Below are 17,302 nucleotides of genomic sequence, written 5' to 3'. Positions count from 1 at the left end.
TGGCTATACAGGGCGCTACGCGACATTGCACACACACCCCTAACAGCGCTGCGCGCCACATGGGAGGACGAAATCGGACGCCCACTACACGACTCTGAATGGGTCAAGGCACTCAAAGCCCCCAAAAAGACATCTAGAAATGCCCGTTTCAAAAACGTACAATACAACATTCTTCATAGGGCATATTTAACGCCAGCACGCCTACAAACATTCTACCCCGACTCCCAATTCCTTTGCCCCAGATGTCACTCCCAGAACGCAGACTTCCATCACATGTTCTGGAGCTGCCCTACCCTCCACACTTCATGGCAAGCGATCCATACCACTCTGACGGACCTCACGGGACTTACCACCCTCGCCACGTGGGAGGCCAGCGCGCTGGGCATATTCAGGATCCACAAGCATCTCAGGGCACACAGGTGTTTCATTTCCTTGGCACTATTACTGGCAAAGAGGAGCATATCCATGCACTGGCGATCCCTCGTGGGCCCCCCCTTGGCAGGATGGGTGGGAGCAGTGTGTAAGTGGGCGGCGGCGGAGGAGGATGCCTTACGTGAAGAAGAGGTTAAGGGGGCCCGGAAACGTCCCATCTCCATGGAATGGGCCATGCTAATACACAGCTTCAAACAGCTGACACAGGAGAGGGCTCCGGAAACTCCCCCGCCCAGTTCCACCACCCCTGGCCCCCCGATGCAGTCATGATCCCAGTCCTTCGGCCCCCTCTCTGATAGCACCTCGATTCTGCGATACACCTAGTCACGTCCAGTCTCACCAGACCCATACCGCCCCCTTTCCTACGCACACTTCGCACCCACATGCTTCTTCCCCTGGTTTATACCCCACACGTTTCTTGCTACTGCTAGCACACGGACCACACGGACCCGACCCACACGCCGCTGTTCCTCCATTCTCGACCTCCACTGTTGTTTATGCACCCTATTGTGTATGTCTCATGATATGGTCTGTATTGTGCAATATCGAAATGCTAATAAAAACAAGTTTAAAAAAAAATATATTAAACGTAGACCACCTTGAAGGTGCAAGGACTCTGCCTTTGAGGAATTGGAGAGAATTGTGAGTCCTTTAAATACTTACCGTCCAATCTAGAAAAATCAATGCTGCCAACCAACATTTTGATAGGAAATTTGTACTGCACAATTGGACCTACTTAACTATTATAAGCCTTCAATAAGGGCAAAACTGTTAGACCTCAATAAAGGGATGATTCTTGCGAATCAGATGAAAATAACTGAGGGAGGGGGCCGTAGTCATATATATATACTTTAGGCAGATCTGAGTGTACAATGAGACTGGGTGATATTCAGAAGTGGGACTATAAAACTGATAGAAGTGTAAAGATGCTGAGAAATGTGATCTGTATACACGTCATGCTAATATTGATGTATGGAAATTACTTTATTTCTTCAATAAAAATGTTTAAAAAATAAATAAATAAATAAAGGGATGATTCTGTTGGGAAAGACTGAGGTGGGCTAGACTCTTCTTTCTGGAAAAGTACACCAATGGCAGTGATATCCAATTTTTGAGACAGACAGATGAATGACACATTGTAATTGCATTTATTTAGCACTACTATCCCTGACGAGTCGTCAAAGTGCTTTTCGGCGAGTAGTGTGCTACTCCGGAACCCAAAAAGGATTAGAGGTGAACTAGTACAAGGAAATATGAAATTAATTTGAGTTGTGGACATGTGAGTCTGTTAGTTTAATTGAAAAGGATAGTGGAGGAATAGAAGAGGGAATGGTCTACAAACTGTTTGTTGGTAGAACATAGCAGTAGGAGGAGGTTTGGGATGAGTAAAGAAGAGATGGAGGGGAGAAAGTGTCTCTAAAAATGGATTAGGGAGAAAGATGAGGTACCGAATGAGTCTAGGAGGGATGAGTTTAGAAAGGCTTGTTTGGGAGAGCTGAGTACTAAAAGAGGTTCGAGATGATGCAAGGAGCAGTAGAGGAGGGAACAGTCGAGTGGGTTATTTTGGGGATCATAGTAGTAGAATGGGGTTTGGGATGAGTCAGAGTGGAGGTAGAGGACATATTGGGAGAGGTACAGTGTGAGAAATAGGTAGTGCATTGCAGAGAGTAGTAGAATGTGGGTTGGGATGAGTCAGAGAGTGGAGGTAGAGGATATATTGAGAGAGGTATAGGGTGATATATAGGGTACATGAAGGGTATCTATACTACTATAATAAAGGAAGAACTTTCAGCCTTTGAGGTGGGTAAACTCCGGAACCACAGCGCCAATCCACACACCCGATACACCGTTGGAATTGTCAGGGTGTGTAGATGGTTATAGGCTATATAAATAAAAATAAAAAAACGTTATTTTAAAATTTACAGTAAAAAAAAAAGTAGTCCCTCCGAAGTAGCGCCGGCCGCGATGTGCGTGCTCACGTCAGGAGCGTGGGGAGGAGCGGCGTCTAGGAGCGTGACGAGGAGCGGCGGACATGGCGCGGGGGAGGAGCGGTGACGTGAGGAGCAGCGGACAGGCCAGCGGCGGTGCGAGCAGCGGACAAGCAGGAGGAGCGGCGGCTGAGGTAAGGGGACCCATGTCGGGGCAGGCGGGGGTCGGGGCAGGTGGGGGCCGGGCCGGGCGGGGGCCAGGCTGCTGGACAATGTCGGGGCGGGTGAGGGGCAGGGAAGCCTGTTGCTCCCGGACAACGTCGGGACGGGCTGCTAGTATATGTATAAGCAAGATAATATATCTAGATTTAAGTTGTATTTAATAAACTCAGACTTTCAATTGTTGCTGTACTTTATGCTAATTTATTTGTTTTTATACATTTATTTTTTAAATAATTCAGAAGTTAAGCAATTGAAGATAGTTATAATAAAAGATTTACTTATTTATGCAGTGACCTATATACAAGTTAAACATAGAAAAATATAACCATATGTAATATGTACATTTGTTAAGCAGACCTAACGAATATCAATATATTTATAAAAATAATTATTATACATATTTATACAAAGCAATACACATACATACACATAATCCAAATAAATGCTTACACACACAGGGATGTTCTATAGGTTTATGTTTGAGTATGGTGGTTATGTGGGAAGAGCGAACTCTTGAGTGGTCTTCTGAAGATAAGATATCTGTAGATCGGGGCGTGTCCAAGATGGCGGACGAGTGAGACGCACTTCTCGTCCCTCCGACACAACACTTGCCTTAGCCTTGGCTAGCACCTGTCCGAGCCCGCCCTAGACAGATTCGTCCAGAGGCGTTAGCTCCGGGGCTCACGGGAAGCTTCTCTGATGCTGCCTGCGGGGTCTCACGGCTCCACCGAAGGAGAGATCGGCACCTGCGCACTTCTGGGCCTACAGCGTGGTCGGGCTGCTGAAGCCGGGGCCTGGCGTGGATAGCGGTGGAGACTGCGGGCCCCCACGGCCACCACGGCGGCGGCTGCTGCCGGTAGCACCGGGGCCCTTCGGGAGGCGCGGCTGGTCTTCCTGCTCCCTGCATTGGCCGAGACAGCTCCGCTGCTGTTCCTAAGCGGGCCCGACGGCCCGGTGGTCTCGGCTGGCCGGCGCCGACTTCCACCCGAGGCAGGGGATTGAAGGGCGGACCAGGCCCGGCTTTGCTGCCTCACACCGCCTCTGAGCCCGCCTCCCAGCCCGCCTCCCGGCCGGCACACGGGGGTCTTGCTGCTGCGGCCGGAGCTTCCCCCTGACACTCCCTGAGGACTTTCGGGTGCCCGGGACGTGGGAGCGTAGCACACGCTCCGTCCAGGGTGGCCCAGTGGAGCCGGGCGTGGAGTGAGGAGCTACGTGCCGTCGCGGGCCGCTGGGGCCGCCGGCGACTCGGAGAGACCACCCGCTGGGAGGTGAGACTGAGCACCATACCGGGGATCCAGCGCCCTCCGGATTAACTACGCCCGGGGGTCCGGCGTGCTACGGTACTTCAAGCTGGGGTTCCTGGGCCTACTGCCCCCTCCTCTGTCTGGTGTCAGCGCTGTTTCTGTGTACCCTCCTCGAGGCCTCTGCCTTTACCGTGGGCACTGCAGACGGACTTTATCCCCCCTCGGCACACTCCCCCCGGGGCACCGATAGTTGGCCTGCTGTGGCGCTGTCCCTGGCGATCTCTCCCTGCGAAGCTCCGCCGAGCGGGGCGGTCGTCCTTCTGTGACGCCGGCGGTGGTAGTACAGCGGAGCTGAGTTGGGTACCCCTTCCTTCGAGCTTGCGGCCCGCAGATCCACGCGGGGCCTATCATCGTGTCACTGGGGCCTGCTCATGATTGCTTAGCCTGCGGAGCCTGGGAGTAGCTGCTGCAGGACCCGTCCGACACCTGGGTTTTGCCCTGACGCCCCCGCTGGGGTGGTGGGCCTGTTGAATTGGAGCCATGTCTAACAGACCACCGCGAAAAGAGAAACCGGGCAAAGATGGCCCGTCCAGGAGCTCCCAACCGCCGGCGTCGCCCGGTCCCAGCGCTTCGCCCAAGCCCAGGGACGATGAAGCGCCCGCCACTAAAGCATTCATGCTGGAGCTGTTCTCCGCTATCAAAGAGGACATCTCGGAGCTCCGCTCCCAACTTACCTCGGATCTCCGCGAGATGAGGAGAGATGTCGACGATATCGGTGAGCGAGTGACCACGTTGGAGGACCATTACTTGGGGATGGCTGACGAGGTGCACCAGCTCCAGCAAGACGTGATCCGCCTTACAGAACAGAACTTAGATCTCCAGGCCCATGCGGAGGACCTGGAAAATAGGTCCCAACGAAATAACATTCGCATTCGTGCAGTGCCCTGGGATGGTGAGGCGGGAGACCTGCGGGGCTACGTGGAGGCCCTTTTCCTGCAGATTTTGGGAGAAGAGGATCTTCACGAAATCCGGATGGACAGAGTCCATAGGGTGGGCCTACCTAGATGCGGTGGAGCTCCCCCTCCAGACATCCTTGTTTGCGTCCACGATTTCCAACTGAAAGAACGCATACTCCGGAAAGCGCGGGGGATTCCAGCGTTACAGTTTCGGAACCATCATCCTCAGCTCTATCAGGACTTAGCGGCCTCGACACATCAGAAGCGGCGGGAATTTCGGCCAGTTACCTCCTTCCTGCGCGATCACAATTTGGCCTACTCTTGGGGGCATCCCTTCCGCCTCATCTTCCGATGGCAGAATAGGCTGGTTCAGCTTCGATCCCTGCAGGCTGCCAAAGACCTCCTGGGTTTGGACGACACGGCTCCCTCCCCAAGAGGGGGGAGCTCCCCTTCAAGGCGGAGACGGCGCTCTCCCTCCTGGCAACGAGTGGGCGCAGCGACCGCGGTGGGGAGGCCGGACCCCTCTGCCAGCCAGCTTGAACGGGGTGCAGCAGCTTCGTCACAAGGTAGCTCCGGAGCGGCCTAAGCTCTGGACGACCGAACAGCTCGTGTCGGAGGGACGTCTCCAACTCAGGTACTGTGGGTTCTTATGTACTTTGTGGGAAGACACCCCGGACCGGACCTCTGGGGAATCACTGACTATTCCCCAGGCCCCCCTTCTTTTCGAATGCCCGATCCAGTTCACCCTTTGGACTTGTTGTTTCCTCTGAACTGTTTGGAGATATCTTCCCTTGCTCCCTCCCACTGCTCCCATCTGTTCTGTTGTTCTGTGGGGGGGTTTTGGGGTTGGGAGGGGGGGATGCACTGTGGGTGGGCCCTAGTGTTGGGACTTGGGGGGACAGTGGTGGTGACCTGGAAGTATGCCTGCGGACGGATGCCTGTTGTGGGAATGTTGTGTTTCTTAGGGGAATGCTACCCTGCCATGATCTTTTGCTGTTTGGAGTGTGGGGTGTTGTGAGATTCCCAGTAGAGTTCACGCAGAGAGAGGGGAGGTACTTCCTGTGCTATGCCGCTTAATGTAGGTACGTGGAATGTGAAAGGTCTAAACTCCCTGCAAAAGCGCCAGAAACTCTGGAAGTACGTGCAGGACCATCAGCTGGATGTGGTGGGCCTCCAGGAGACCCACCTAGCGCGCAAAGATGAGCTACGCCTTAAACATAAAAATGTTCCCCTTATTTACAGGTCCTCGGCCCTCACGAAGCACAGAGGGGTGGCGCTTCTCTTCCGGTCCGCTCTTCACTTCCAACCCCTGGGTGTATGTAGCGATAAGGAGGGGCATTGGCTGATGGTCAAGGGGATGCTGTATGAGAGGCAATGCACGTTTGTGGTTATGTATGCTCCAATGCGGGCCAGAATGGCTTTCTACAGGACCTACTGCGGAGGGTGGATGACTTTGGTGAGGGTGTCCTGTTTGTGATGGGTGACTTTAACTTGGTTTGGAATAAGGAAGTAGACAGTTCCCATAGTCAGCGTTCAGATACTGGGGTGTTCTCCACTGACTCACAACGCCGGATAGGTAATCTAGGGCTAGTGGATGGATGGCGCGATTTTCACCCCCTAGCTCGAGACTACACTTTCTTCTCCCATGTTCATCATACCTACTCATGCCTGGACCACATTTTTTTAAGCCAATCCCTTAGGGGGGATGTCCGCGATGCCCGTATATTTCCACTCTCGGTCTCTGACCACAGCTTGCTAGTGCTGGGCCTATGCTGGTCAGCAAGGGGAGACGGCCTCCGTAGATGGTATTTCCCGGCCTCCCTTGTCCGGGATGACACTTCATGCAAAGACCTGCGCAAGGCTATACGAGAATTTTTCGACCTTAATCCCGTATCTGACACTTCGATTTTTACCACCTGGGACGCCTTTAAGGCGTCATTGAGGGGCACGTGCTTGGCCCTCAATACCCAAATGAACAGGCTGCGGCATAAGGAGCGAGAGGACTTGGAAAAGGAAGTCGTCACTCTTGCACAGGAACATAAGCAGAACCCCTCTAGGCTGACCCTTCGCCCATTGACGGCGGTTAGGGGGAAGCTTAGGGCCCACTATAACAACAGAGCGGAGTTCACGCTCCTGAAACTCCGACACCTTTCCTATGCCCAGGGGAACAAGGTGGGGAGACACCTGGCACGCCAACTCCGGGATAAGCGGGAACGGGAATATGTAGGAGGCATTCGGGATACGGCGGGGACACTGCACCACAAAGATGAGGCCAAGGCCGATCTCTTCGGACGTTTCTATGCGGCGCTCTATAGAGGGGAGAACTCTGATCCTGCGCTTCAGCGGGCCTATTTGGATGTTCTTCCGCTGCCCCGGGTTTCCAGGGAGTGGAATGAGCTATTGGAGGCCCCATTCACTAGAGAGGAGGTCCTGGCTGCTATTCACAACTTGAAACCTCATAAGGCTCCCGGGCCTGATGGCTATACCGCTCTCTTCTATCAAACCTTCGCATCGGAGGTGAGCGACTTTCTAGTCTCTCTCTTCAACGCCATGGCAGAAGCCGGGGAAACGACGGCCTCGATGGCTGAAGCCGTAGTTTCCATTATTCCCAAAGTGGGGAAAGACCCGTCTCAATGCTCCTCTTACCGGCCGATAGCCCTTCTCAATATAGATGCCAAACTGTATTCCTCCATTATCGCGGGCCGACTCCAGGACTTGATGCCGGCACTCATCCATCCCGATCAATCTGGCTTTATTAAGGGGCGCCAGACCCATGACAATACAAGGAGGGTCATCCACTTGATTGAGAAGGCCTACAGGTTTAGGATTCCGGCTGTCCTGGTGGGACTTGATGCCGAAAAGGCCTTTGACCAGGTGGACTGGGGATTTTTATTCCACACCCTGACAGCCTTCGTTTTTTCGGCTAAATTCCTTGCTATGGTGCGAGCAAACTACAGCAGCCCTCGCTCGAGGGTGGCGATGAATGGTCACCTTTCTGCCGCCTTCTCGCACTCGCCCGGCACTAGGCAGGGTTGTCCCCTCTCCCCCCTGCTCTTCGCCTTGAGTATTGAGCCGTTGGCGATTGCGGTTCGTGAGCACGAGGGGATACAGGGCCTTCCCTTTTCCGGAGAGCAGCATAAAATCACCTTGTTTGCCGATGATGTCCTCCTCTCTCTAGAGGACCCAGTTCACTCCCTCCCGCTCGTCCAGGACGTTTTGTCGCGCTTCAAGGATGTGGCCGGCTTCAAAGTCCACTACGATAAGTCCTTTGTACTCAATCTCACGCTTTCCCCGGCAGCAGTGGAGCGACTGCGACCAATAACGGCCCTCTAATGGGCCCCCCGCTCCATTTTATACCTGGGAATTCGGTTGACTCCCTCCCTTGGGCAGCTGTATGCCACGAACTTCCCCCCGCTGTTGGCACAAACTCGGGCGGACCTAGAGCGCTGGAGACTGAAATACATCTCGTGGCTAGGCAGAATCCACGCCCTCAACATGGTCCTTCTCCCCAAATTCTTATATCTTTTCCAGGCGCTCCCAATACCACTTGAGGCTGACTTTTTTCGACATCGTAAGACCCAGATGCTGCGATTTGTCTGGCAAGGGGGACAGGCACGCTTCTCTTTCGCTACTCTCCGCCGGCCGCGGAGGGAGGGGGGGGGTGGGCCTCCCTGATATGCACCTATATTACAAGGCCGCGCAACTGCGGGTCTTAGTGGAGTGGTCCCAACAACTCTCGGAGAAGCATTGGCTGCATATGGACCGGAGTGTAGCCGGTCGGTCAATCTGGGACTTGGCATGGAAGCCTAAACATAAGAAGGCCCAAGAATACATACATTAGTACTCCCACTAGCACTACTCTAAAGGTCTGGGACACGGTGGCTGGGGATGAGCGATGGACTACGTTCCCCTCTCCCTTTACACCCATCCATTTTAACCCGGCCTTTCCGCCGGCACTACATGATGGGCCCTTTGATACTTGGCGAGAGGGAGGTTGTCGTGCTCTCACGCATTTGTTCCATGGCCATGATCCTCTCACCTTTGATAACTGTATGCGGGACTACGGAGTGTCGCGCTCCGAGCGTTTCCACCATATCCAGATGCTTCATTGGGCCACGTCCCCTGCAGTCAATGCTGCAGCCACGAGACCCCCTTCCGCCTTTGAGGCCTTCCTCTTGCGCACCTCCTCCATGAAGGGCGTGATCTCCTTCCTCTATAACCTTCTGCTTACCTCGGTGGTGGCACCTCGCCCCCGCTACAGGAGTACATGGGAGGATCTCCTCGGTCGGGACATCTCCGACGGGGAATGGTCGAGCCTGTGGCGAGACATCACCGCGCACAACCACCCGGTGGAGCTCAGGGAGGCCCACCTCAAAACTCTTATGGACTGGTATCTGCACCCCGCCCGCTTACATCGCATCTTCCCATCCTCCTCTGACAGGTGCTGGAGAGGATGCGGACTGCTTGGGGATTTCTGCCACATCTGGTGGGACTGCCCGGTCATCCGCCCGTACTGGGAAGAGATTTTGTCTCATATTAGAGAGATTCTAGGATACCCGATCGCCGACTCGTTGGCACATGTCCTGCTGGGTCTTAGAGACCCAGCACTCGAACACCAAACACGAGCGGATAAACAGATTATGTGGCTATGTCTCGGAGCTGCTAAGCTCACTCTGGCGGCCGCCTGGAAGAAAGCGGAGGCACCGTCGATCTCCCTGTGGCACGCAAGGTTGTGGAAACTACTGAGCATGGAGCGGGTAGCGGACATCTTCCTGGGCAACTTCAAAAACGTTATGTTTCGCTGGGGACCCTTAGTACGCTTCCTCTCCAGGGGACTACCGTCTGCTGTATGTCCGGCCACAGTCCGAGCTCTCCATCTATTCCAGGTATGAATGGTATCCTCGGTATGTCTGTTAGTATGAATGTTGTCACCACCACTGAGGGGAGGGGGGTGGGAGGGAGGGGTTTGTTTTTTCTTCCTTGTGTTCTTGCGACACTCCTCATGGCTTTGGAAGCGGTTTTGGAGACTACGCACCTGGGGACACTCCTCAGTCTTATTGTCTTCCCTACCTTCTCGTTCTCCCCGAGGCGCCCTTGGATCCCGCCTTGTTTCGGACATTGCTGGGACTGCCTAGAGACCTTCTGATCTACTCCTTTAATTGCATAATGTCCGCTCTTCGGTCCTCAGAGCACTAACGTCTAGCCGCTTGTTTGCCCCCTGTGTGGGGCACTGTACGGAATTGTCGCCTGTTATTTGTGTTTTCTTCTCTACCTTCTATGTCTGCCTTTCTTAAACCAAAAATAAAGGTTTTACAAAAAAAGATATCTGTAGATCGTATGTTTGGGGGTAAAGAGTTCCTCAGTTTGGCTGCTTGAACAGAGAAGGATGCGTCTCCTATGTTTTTGTTCTTGTATGGTGGGAATTTTAGGTGAGGTGCCCATCTAGAGGAGGGGTTCCTTTGTTAAATGTATTTTGTGTTTTTATTCCTGATGAAGAGCGTCCCAGTTCAATGTATCGCTTTACAAAGCAGCTTGAATATGGATCTTCTGGCAACCGGTAACCAATGTAGGGCCTTGAAGGTAGGGAAGATGTGGGCTTTTGGCTTTACATGTAGGAGTAGCCTGGCAGCAGAGTTCTGAATCCGTTGTAGTATTTTCATGGTTGTTAAAGATGATATGTGGTAGAGGCTATTGGACTAATCAAGTTTAGACAGTACAAGTGAGATAGCAGCCTGGACCTTGTGTGGAAATGCATTGCAGAGTTGTTATAGTAGTGAAGCTTGATCTTGCTAGTTTGTCTACTTGGATATCCATTGGTAGCTTAGAGTACATGGTAATTCTGAGGTTTCTTACTTCCTTAGATACTTTAGGCAGTGTTCCCAGGTCATCAGCACAGGCAGCGAGCGGATCATCATTATTCCAAACACCATATGTGATTATTTCCGTTTTGGAAGCATTCAATTTGAGATGGCTCCATGTCATCCACTGATCAACGGCTCTGAGGCAACTGAAAATCTGCGAGTTTCCAGTGTCTTTGGGGCTTTCTAGTTTAAGGAGTATTTGTGTGTCATCTCCGTAGTTATAGTTATAACATGTGAGGTGAAATTGATTGATCAGTTCCAGTAATCACTTCATGTAAATGTTGAAAAGCATGGGTGAGATGATAGAGCCTTGAGGGACTCCTGCTTTAGTGAAGTATGATTTGGATGAGAAAGGGGGCAGAAGTATGGATGACATTTGTTCTGTTTTGAAGGTAGGATATGATCCATTCGAGAGCAGTCCCCTCTATGCCGTCTTTGTAGAGTCTTTGTATTAGAGTGTCATGGTCAACTGTGTCAAAGGCAGCTAAGAGGCCCAAGAGAAGTAGTGCAGCAGCCCTGTTCCGGTCAACTGTGTTCTTAAGGTCATACCAGATGGCAATGAGGGTAGATTCTGTGCCTCTTCCTGGACTGAATCCTGTTTGAAAGTCTGAAAGTATGGAATTATCTTCAATGAATTGTGACATTTGGGCTAATGCTGCTCTTTCTATCAATTTGCCCAGGAAACGTCCATTTGTAATTGGTCTGTAGTGGTAGGGGTTAAGTGGGTACAGGTTTGTTTTCTCTAGTAATGGGCATATGTATTACTTTTTTAGCACTTCTGGAGATTTTCCAGTAGTTCAGGAATTGTTGATGATTGTTTTTACTGGTGTGGCAGCAGAGGTAGTTAAAATAATTTTCTTGATTGTTTGTGGTGGTCATGGGTCAGACGGGCTGCCGGCAGGCCTGCTTGCTTTGACCAGATCCATATATTCATTGTGTGATATTTGTTGGAAGAAATGCAGAGACTGGGTTAGCCTACTCTTGGAGGGTTATTTTGGAAAAGGAATAGTGCTGGTGTTTTTCCTTTGTTTTAAATAAGAGTCCAACGTGCCTGCTTTGGTTGTGTAATGATTTGCCAGTTTGTCTGTGAATTCTTGAGTAATGGGATGATTACCTTCTAGACATTTTGGTTTACGAAAATGAGTGAAAAATTCTTCGTTTGCACATTTAGCATTTTGAATTCTGTCTAAATAGTATCTTTTTTTTAGCTTTTTTGATTGCTGACTTGTATAATCTGTTAAGTTCTGTAGGGTGAAGTTTGTCTTGATTTGTTTTTGTTTTGAGCCACATGCGTTGCAGCTTTCTAATTTGCCTTTTTATCTCTTTTAGCTCTGTATTTCTCGAAGGTGCCTGTTTTGTTGTTCTTTGTGATATCAGGATATCAAAAGCTTCTTGTAGCCACTCATATAGTTTTTGAACTGAACTTATTTTGCCTAAATCTGTATTGGATGTTAGTTGTGTTTTAAAATGTTCAAAATTGAGTTTGTTCCATGGTCGATAGGTGGATGCATATAAGGTGCTTTTAGGTGTGTTGCTTTGTGCTGTGCTATGTTGGAAAGCAAGCACATGGTGGTCTGGCAATGTGACTGGAGTAATTGTTTGAAAGGTAACTAATCCTATCTTTGCAAAAATGACATATAGGCTGTGCCCAGCAATGTGTGGGGTTTGTGGTTGATCTGATGCAGGTTCAGTCCATCTAGGCCAGTGTTGATAGTTTTTGGATGGGGTATATGGGGTTTGTCAAACCATATGTTTAGGTCACCAAGAATGCATGGGGGAGTGTAGTGTTATCAAGTTTGAAACTGTCTAGAAGGTTTGGTAATGTTGCATTGCTAAATAGGGGTCTGTAAATGAGGAGAAAGTTACAGACGTAGGATGGTGCAGGGTTGCATCTGGTGACGAGGACCTCACAACCTTGTATGGAGACGATGTCAACTTTAGTGAGATTTAATGTTTGCTTGAATACAACAGTTAGGCCACCTCCTCTTTTGCGAATACAATTTTGTGTGATAGTTTGCTAGCCTAGAGGAAGGGCTTCATGCAACACTGGAGGAGCCATGTAATTTCCCAACCATGATTCAGTTATGAAGAGTAAGTCAGGGGTGTGGCCAGCAACTTGCTGAAGCTCCGCTACGAATCTCTCATTATCCTGCCTTTTACCCTTCATCTGACCCATCCAAGCGCCTAAGTGCGAGCGTTTGCTGACACCAGTTTGTGGTCTCTGCTGCGGCCAGTAAACTGCCCCAAGCATGACTGCGAAGCTTGATACTGATGCTCACTGATCTGTGGCCTACCCAATGCAGAGGAGACCAGAGCGCCAGTCACCGGCAGCCCGCGGGGGGCCGTAGCGGCCGCTGGGTGACTAAATAAGGCACAGCTGCACTCACCGTACCCTCCGCACCTCAGCACTGTAGCCGATGCTGTGGGTGTACGGACTCCCTACTCCATTTCCTGAGGGCTTCCGAAGTGTTGGCGTGGGGGGCCTGAGCCGCGTGGTGCCAATGCTGAAAATTGCAGCCTGCCTTACCGACTGACAGTCGCGTAGCTGCCGATGAACCCTCCTGGAGCACACGTCCCGGAATCTGCCCGTGATCTGCACCTGTGACAGAAGAGCCCGGTTGCTACACTCCTTGGCGTTGTCATGAGTGCAGGTTGGGGAGGGGGGGGCGCTGCGACGGCGTGACCTGTGACTTTCCACGTAGTAACTGATCTCCGGTAGGGCCTGCCCAGAGCGGAGGGGACTGCACCGCCAGCCCGCCGGGCCGCAGCGGCCTTCAGGTGACTAAACGAGACACAGCTGCATCACTGTACTCTCCACATCTCTACACTGCAGCCCCTTTTGTGTGTGAGCAGGCTCCCGTTTTGCGGCGGCCGCCCTGGCCTACATCGGAATTCACATCCTGAGGGCTCCCATGGTTCTGGAGTGAAGGGACTGGGCCTCATGGTGCCGCTGCTGAGGATTGCGACCTACCCGGCCGGCTGATGGCCACCGGGCTGCCGTGCCTGCTGAAGAAACCTCCTGAAATGCGCAACCGGCGGGCCACCCTCGCACTGGGGGTGCCGTCCTGGAATCTGCCTGTAACTGAGGAGCCCGGCTGCTGCACTGCTTGATGGCCGCACTACTTTGTTGCAGATGAGGTGCGCTGCAGCGACATGACCTGCAGCAGCCCACTCAGAAGCTGATCTCCAGCGGGCCCCACAACCCCCTGCTGACACACCGGCTGGAGTGGGACATCCAAGACACGGCGCTGCGGTCCCTGCTTCTGATGCCAAACGTCTGGAGACACACTCAATGAGGAACTCAATGCAGGACCGCAACTTCTACCACTGATAAACCATGTGCGTTACGGCGATTGAAAGAGGCACAAATCCACCTGACACATTATCTACACCCCAGCGCTGTGGTCGATGCTGGGTGCGTGCGAGCTCCCTATCTGCAGTCGCTACTTTGGACTGCACTGCGGACCACTGCGCCCTGAGGTACCTGCATTGCCCAGGTGCTGCTGTAGGTGGAGACTACTCCCAAGAGGCCCACACATGTGTCATGGGGCAGGCCTAATCCTCAGCATTGATTCTGGAGGCCTTCTGCCGCAACCAGCTTGAGACACGCTGCGTGGCTGCGGTCGACGACCCTGCCTCAGGCACAGGTACGCCACCCGATGCCACCTGCTCCCCCGCTTAGTGACCTCGGGCCATCATTATATCTCCATCGCTCTCCCTGCTGAGTCCCTTTGAGAGGATCTCCATTAGCAGTGGCCTGGTGGACCTACTACTGTACCCCTGGTCGCCTCTCAGTCCAGCGGGAAAGCTAGGCAGGCCCCCTAACAGCTCCACACCCCAAGCTCTCCTCCCTGACGCTACTTGCCTGGAATCCAGAGACAACTTGTGCACTACCCTGAGAGACCGCCTTGCCTGTCGCCCCAGATCACAGTACTTGTATTGCGGCCCCTGCTGCGCGGCGGCACTGAACATTTAGGACTGGGAGTCTGGCCGCCAGCTTTGATCAAGAGCCTCCCCAGAACATACGCCCTGAAGGAAGTACTCCCCCCGATTACCAGCACAGCCCTGGAGAGGCGCACTTAACTTGGAGTCCGCTTGAAGCCTGTAACCTCCTTCCGCCAGACTCTGCTGAATTACATTGGCGTCATGACGGCTCCGACCCGGCGCCTTGTGGATAGCGGAAGCTGACACCCCGTTAAGGAGCCTCTGCTCTCGTGGCTACTACTGTTCACGCCATTGTGAAATGGCGGCGACTCCGCAGCTTAGAAGACATGACACAGAGCACTTCTCACACTCAATTGAGCTCTCATTGCTAGCCCCCTGGCAATTACCCATTTCAGTGGGGCTGCCATTGCCACCCTCTAGCGGTACAAAAGGGGGTGGTGATGGACGGAGCATCTGAACCAATCAAACACTCACACCCAGTCAAAAGATCTGGGTTATATCCATCACCGTTCTTTTTTTTTTTTTTTGGGTTATAAACTTCTATTCATCGCCAGTACACACACACAGCTTTTTGCCTACAACCCTGGGGCCGGCAGCAATGTAGGATAACCAAAAGACATTGTACAACAAAATTGTAGGTTGTAAACCCAGTTCCCCAGCAACCCAAGGTTCAGGAGGCGCGGGAGCTATCTATTATTACTTTGTGGATTTCCCGTGTGCGCTGTCTCCCCCCACCCTGTCCCCTCTAGCCTCGGGAATCGTGTTTATTGTATGTGCTACGCATCAAGTTGTTAGTGAGTGTGCCTGTCGGTCAACTAACCCCTGTACCAAAACTTTCCAAAACAACAATCCCGTCCAACCCCACCCCACCCCCCTGTCTGCGCATGTGCCTGCTACCACCACTAACTGATTGCCACGATGCCTCCGCACCCTCGCCCAGGTCCCACCCTATCTGAACCCCCCCCATTCGGTGGATTTTCTAACACTTCAAGCCTCCCTGTAGTGCGCGGCGCCCTAAGGATGTGTTCCCAGCTATCTGGTGTCCCACCATCTCCTTCCAAGACCCAGGGGTCCTGCCTCCTACCCCACCCAGATCTCCAAACGCTATGCCTCTAGTCCTCCCGACCCTCCTTTCCTGCACTACACTGCTCTGTCTCCTCCTGATCCGGAATCACTGCTTCCCTATTGTCAACGTAGGTGAGATACAGGTCCCAAAATGTTTTCGGTCTACTAACAGGGGGTAGCAGTTCGCTGTATAGTTGTGACTGGGTGCAGTCGTACACCATGTCCCTAGTCCATCTGGCCTTGGTCGGGAGAGGGCCCCGCATCCAACACTGTGCCACCGCTCGTCGAGCAATAAGTAGCCCCATGTCTGCCAGACGACGTATCGCTGGGGGGAGAATCCTGGAATGACCCAACAGCGCCAATGCCGGATCTACTGGGAGCTCAGTTCCAAGTATTTGGCCCAGTTCCAGAAACACGTCGGCCCAGAAGTTGTTAATGCCTGGGCAAGTCCACGCTAGATGCAGGAAGTCCGCCACCGGTGCATGACAGCGTTCGCATTCCGACGTTTGTCGAAGACCGTATCTGTACAAGCGTTCCGGAGTATAATATACTCTTTGCAAAAATTTAAAATGAATGAGTCTATGTCTAGCATTAAGCGACACTCTTTTAGTATTGCAACAGCAGTACTTCCACATTGAATCACTGATCTCCACCTGCAGGTCCCGCTGCCATGCCAATCGTGCTTTCGAGAGTGGCTGCTCCCCGCGAAGCTGCCCTGCCTTGTATAGCAGCGAAATCAAATGACTTGAGGACTGTGTTTTAATAACGTATGTTAGCTCCGGCAGTTCAGGAGGCTCAATCAAAGGTGCACCTAGAAGCGCTTGCAGCGCTGCCCGGACTCTATGGAAGTGGAAACGGTGCAGCAGTGTTGTCGAGCTTTGGGGAGGTGTAAGTAATTCCCAGGAAATCACCCTCCCATCCTTGAATAAGTCACCCAGTGTAGATATTCCTAATTGTTGTAGTGCTCGCGTAACTCCCTTCTCCCTTAGTGGTCCAAGCCAAACTGCCCATTCTATCGGTGCAAACGGGGAGTACAGTACCGTGTGCGCCCGTCTCTTGGCTAGGGAGTGCCAGGCGTGGTTCGTCGCCGTGATGGAGTCCAAGGTACCCGTCCTGCGTGTGGGCTGCTCGAACACAGTAGCCGGGGGGGGGGGAAGGGGGTGAGTGAACAGCGTCTCCAGGATCACATGTGGGATTTTACGATCCCCGTGTATCCAGGTGTGTAAATGTGCCGCTTGGGCAACCCTGTAGTAACTTTCCAAGTCCGGAGCCCCTAGACCTCCTAGTTCATATGGAAGAGTTAAGACCTGCCACTGTACCCTCGGTTGTTTTCCCCCCCATGCCAACCGCGTGAGGGTCTGAGTCATTGTCTTGAAGAAAGCCTTCGAGAGGACCACCGGGATATTGGTAAAAAGAAACAGGAACCTCGGGAGGACTATCATTTTCATCAGCGCGATACGGCCCGCCAGGGACAGCGGTAATGTGCACCATCTATCTACATCTTCAGTCAATCTAGTATATGCAACACCATAATTTTCTCTGACTAAAATATCCGGATCAGGGTGCAGGTGGACACCTAAGTATTGCACCGGTTCGCTCGACCACTGTAGAGGGTAGTCCATCACAAACTCCTCAGTTACTGGGGTCAG

The 17,302-nt window shown here is 52.4% G+C and overlaps 1 long non-coding RNA gene across 1 annotated transcript in view; it reads left to right on the top strand.

Moving 5' to 3' along the window:
• LOC144792469 (uncharacterized) overlaps window positions 1–17,302 on the top strand; it is a 181,413-nt gene that overhangs the window by 22,808 nt on the left and 141,303 nt on the right. The window lies entirely within an intron of this gene.

Source organism: Lissotriton helveticus, chromosome 11 (assembly GCF_964261635.1).
Source record: "Lissotriton helveticus chromosome 11, aLisHel1.1, whole genome shotgun sequence".
NCBI classification, from domain to species: domain Eukaryota; kingdom Metazoa; phylum Chordata; class Amphibia; order Caudata; family Salamandridae; genus Lissotriton; species Lissotriton helveticus.
The sequence above is the reverse complement of the archived record's forward strand: the minus strand, read 5'-3'. Positions and strand labels throughout refer to the sequence as shown.